The sequence below is a fragment of the Meles meles genome, chromosome 7 (assembly GCF_922984935.1).
Source record: "Meles meles chromosome 7, mMelMel3.1 paternal haplotype, whole genome shotgun sequence".
Classification (NCBI taxonomy): Eukaryota; Metazoa; Chordata; class Mammalia; order Carnivora; family Mustelidae; genus Meles; species Meles meles.
The window spans coordinates 40,222,020-40,226,906 of record NC_060072.1 but is presented as its reverse complement, the minus strand read 5'-3'; the positions used below and the strand labels follow the sequence as shown (position 1 = coordinate 40,226,906).

Here is a 4,887-nt window from a genome sequence, read left to right as displayed (position 1 = left end):
TATCTCTCTCTTTATTCTGGGACTCCTATTACATGAATGTTATTACATTGGTTGGAGTCACTGAAATCCCTAAGTCTATTCTCACTTTGCATAATTCTTCTTTCTTTGTTCAACTTCATTGCTTTCTGTTTGTTACTTTTTCATCATTGTTATCTCCTCCTCCTCCTCCTCCTCCTCCTCCTCCTCCTCCTCCTCCTCCTTCTTCTTCTTCTTCGTCTTCGTCTTCGTCTTTCTTCCTTCAGCTGAGGGAGGGACCAAGGGAGAGAGAGTAAAAGAATCTTAAGCAGGCTCCATACTCAATGTGGAGCCCAACATAGGGCTTGATCTCACAACCCCAAGATCATGGCCTGGGCCAAAATCAAGAGTCAGACACTTAACCAACTGAGTCCCCCAGGTGCCCCTGGATTACTTTATCTTCTAGATCATCAGTTCATTCCTCTGCCTTCTTCCAGCCTGCTGTTCATTCCATCAAAGGTATTTCTAATCTTGTTTATTATACTCCTAATCTCTGATTGATTCTTTTCTTAACTCTTGTGTCTCTTTCATAAGGGTTTCACTGATGTCTTTCATTCTTTTCTCAGTCCAGTGAGCATCCTTATTATCATTGCTTTAAGTTCTCCACCTTATGTCTGTTTCAGTTAGATCTTTGGCCATGGCCTTATCTTGTTCTTTCATTTGGAATAAATTCCTCTGTCTTCTCATTTTGACTAAGTCTCTGCCTTCTTCTGTCTGTTAGAAAAGCCAATTATGTCTCTTGCTCCTAAAAGTAAATGATGAAGAGGTTGTGTAAGGCTCATGGCTTGGCACTTCAGGGAATGCATGTTGCATGTGTTCTGTTGTTGTGTCCTGGCTGCTGTACCTTCAGGCCAATCATCTACAGAGGTTTTCCTTTACTGCTGTGGGCAGTGCTTGTTCCTTGGTCTAGATGTTGTGAGATTTAACTTGGTATGCTCTGGTCTGCTTGTGAAATGAGACCTGTTACCACCACCACCAGAACCGAGGCTCCACAAAACTCCTGAGTCAGAAAACACAGTGTGAGCAAGAGTTTGGTCAGGTCTTCTGGGGGAAGGGGCCCATCACACTGGGACTGAAGTAAGTGTGACTGAAAGGGGCAGTTCCACAGGAATGCAAAAGGGATGGGGCTTAGTGTAAGCAAGTTATGTAGCCTGTGTCAGCACTGCACTGCTTCCTAAAGGTGACTCTGTTTATGCTGAGGGCCTGGGGAGAGAAATGGCATTAACCACCTCCTTTGTTCCCAGAGAGGTATCTCTATGAATGCTTGCCTGTTAGGGACATGTTCCAAGAAGAGTAAATAATGTCCCCAGTATGTGCCCAAGGTGCTCTTCCGATCACTGTTTCCACACTGTATGTCCCTGGGTTGTTTGCCTGCCTTTTCTCCAAGAGTAGCCTGGTGCCTCTAGCCTCCCCTGGAGTCCAACACACACTTAAATCAGTCTTTAAGCCCTGATGGTTGCAAGAACTTAAAAATTTTAGCCCCTTTCATTTCTAAGCCAACAGCTATGGGAAAATATTCTTGTGTATTTCCTTGTGTGCACCCCCCCACCCTTCTCGATGACCAAAGCTCCCTCCCTCCACAGCAGCCAGGATTTGTTTCTCCCTTAAACCATTTCTCTGCACTTTGTACCTTCTTTACTGTGGCCCCTTCTCTACCTTTAATTGTGGAGGGTTTTGTTTTGTCTTTTTTGGCCAGCCTTTAGGTTAATTTCTGGGATATTTGGGATGATTTGATAGTTATCTGATTGTATTCATGGAAAGGCAAGCCTAGGGTCCTCCTATTCTGTTGCCATCTTCCCCCTCCCAAATTTGTTTTTAAAGAAACATTTTAATACTCCATTCTTCAGCCATACTGAGATACTATACTTGCAATAATCTTCTCTTCCTCTGACTTTAATTATGTACACAATAATTTGATATGGATATATGCATATATGCTATTGTATGTATATGATATTTGACTCCTTTACTAGATTTTAAGTGCTCAGAAAAGTAAAATTTATGACTTAAATTTATTCTTTGCCCCGACCCAGTGGATAACTGTTCCAAACACATATGAAATTGTGTTACACCATGTTTAGAATGAAGAACAGTAAAGCAAGAAAGAGAGAAATGAAAAGTTAGGAGAAAAAAAAGGTGAGAAGGAGAATGAGAATGGGGTTTGGCTCCAAAGACTGGGACTTTCTGTAATTGCTGACTGTATGCACTGTCTCCTGCAGTTGCCACCAGTCACATGTAGTTATTTAAATATAAATTTAATATAAAAATTAAATGAATTCAGTTCCTCAGCTTACTAGCTATATTCTTTGTCCTTGCTATCTATCTGTGACTAATGGCTACTGTACTAGGAAATGCAAGACATTTCTGTTATTGGAGAAATTTCTGTTGGACAGCACTTATCAGTGCTCACTGCTGGCCTTCATTGTTGATACATCCCCAAACTTCTAGAAACCTTCAGGTATTTTAAAAGTACATAATGTTAAGAGTTCCAAGTATTGTTCTAAAGGAAACTCATGTGGAAAGAAGTTCAGTATGTGTTGAATTAACCATATATTTTTGGTTAACCTCTCTTTTCATTACAAAGAGCTATATTAATAACACAGGCCTGGGGCACCTGAGTGGCTCAGTGGAGTAAGCTTCTGCCTTCGGCTCAGGTCATGATCCCAGAGTCCTGGGATCAAGCCCCGCTTTGGGCTCTCTGCTCAGCCAGGGAGCCTGCTTCCTCCTCTCTCTCTGCCTGCCTCTCTGCCTACTTGTGATCTTTCTCTGTCAAATAAATAAATGACATCTTAAAAAAATAAATAAATAAATAAATAACACAGGCCTACTATCTAGTCCTATATATACCTCTTCACATGCATACCTGCTTTGAGTGGCAAAGATGGCTCAGGGAGGATTGTTAGTCAATATTAATCATTTACAACCATTTACTGCTTAAGAGATACTTGGCTGTATGAAATTTAATATGTTTTAAACATATAAACTTAATATTAGGTAACAAGTTTCTGACATACATACCTAGTTTCATATTCATTCTGCTAAATGGATTAAGATGAATTGTTCATCAGAACAATCTGTAAACAAATGAAAGATAAAATGTTGAAAGTCCATTTAAGGTACCAAGATGATTGTGATTGCAAGTAGAGAAGAGATAAACTACTAAAGCTTAAGTGAATCTCAAAAAAATATTTTTATACATGTAGACAGGTATTCACTAAACCAATATTTTTATTTCATGATGTACTCAAAACTAATGCCATGTCTAACTGTGGGCATGTTCTATAAAAATCAAAACAGTTAAGAGAGGTAAATTTGGATAAGAATGATTTACATCTTGGATCATAGGGAATGTCTGAATATTCCCAAGGGGTTCTTATTTACTGAGAAAATAAGAAATTTGTGTATATGTTAATAAATTGTTTATATTCAGACCATTAGGTGTTTGAACAACTCAGTTTTTCTTTGTAGGGAGTTGTTGTAGATCGAGTTAAAGCAATATTTGTCTTAAGTTATTTAGATGAATATCATTTCAAGGATCACTAGCAGAGAAGTGATGACAGAGTTGAGTGTCCTTTTGCTGTGAAAGAAGGAAGGTAAACTAAAACAGAGTACTCTGAAACATCAAAACTGAATTTTAAAAATATAGTCCTGCTTGCTCTGGTAGTTTTGAAATCTGAAGTAGCTGTTAATAAGGTCATCCTAAATTTGATACAAACTGTAATGTTGAACGAGACACTTGTAATTTACTTGTACTATATTACACATTGGAAAAACTAAAAGGGTAAACTTGTATATATTTTAAGCATCCAGATTGACTAGAATTTTTTAAAGTGACTTTTATTTTGTTTCAAAGTCTTATGAACATTTTGTTTTTATTCAAAGAGAATGTATTCTATGCTAACATTTAAGAAAATCATGATATGTATTCTTTGAGCCACTGTACAATTTTTATTCTATTTTTAAAGCATTCATACTACCCTAGTCTCCTGTACCTGTTCTCTGTGTCTGAATTAGGAACAATAGTGAACCTATTTTCCTTTTCTCTTCCCCCCCACCCCTGCTTTTTATGAAGATTCAGTAAACACTTACTTTGTACCATAAATTCTGGTAGATATTGGGTCATTGGCAGTAAACCAAGTGGAGGTGTTCTTTAACTTCTTAGAATTTACAGCATGGAAGAGACAAATTAAACATTTATAATGTACAGATATAGTTCTCACATCATATTACATTAGAGAGGTAAATTAAGATCAAAGCTAATACAAGTTACCTCTGCCAGAGTAATCTGCTAACACTCTTTTTTTTCCCTAAAGATTTTATCCATTTATTTGACAGAGAGAGATCACAAGCTGGCAGAAAGGCAGGCAGAGAGAGAGGAGGAAGCAGGCTCCCCGCCCAGCAGAGAGCCCAGTGCGGGGCTCGATCCCAGGACCCTGAGATCATGACCTGAACCGAAGGCAGAGGCCTTAACCCAGGCGCCCCTCTGCTAACAATTGGATTCTCCATCATATCATTTAGTTTGCTATTATCTGCAACCAAGGAACAAAACCAAGCCAAATGACTTAAAAAAAAAAAAAAAAAAAAAGCAAAAGGTAAAATTATCTGCATAGTAAAAAGTCCAAAGGGAGGGTGTGGTTCCATCCAGGCTGTTGCTCCTGCAAAAGCAGCATATCACACAACCAGAAAAAAGGAAAACTGTCTCAGAAACCCTCATTTGTCTTCATAATTCTCAGCAGTCTAAATTGAGTCAAATATGCTCCAATTCTTGTGTCAGTCCCAATAAAATTCGGGGCACAACAGCAGAGGAGGAAGGGGGTCCCTAGAAGTTAACAGGGTACTTTTGGCAAACAAAGGAGGCAATGGAAGTTGGGG

General features: G+C 38.7%; 1 long non-coding RNA gene across 1 annotated transcript; it reads right to left on the bottom strand.

Annotated features, from left to right (window-relative positions):
- Window positions 1-218: 218 nt before the first annotated feature.
- Window positions 219-4,174, bottom strand: LOC123946099. Its single transcript, XR_006819595.1, has 3 exons — window positions 4,105-4,174; window positions 3,034-3,089; window positions 219-242 (listed from the first exon to the last, which is right to left on the bottom strand). It is a non-coding gene; the product is annotated as an uncharacterized LOC123946099 (long non-coding RNA).
- Between the last annotated feature and the right edge of the window lie 713 nt (window positions 4,175-4,887).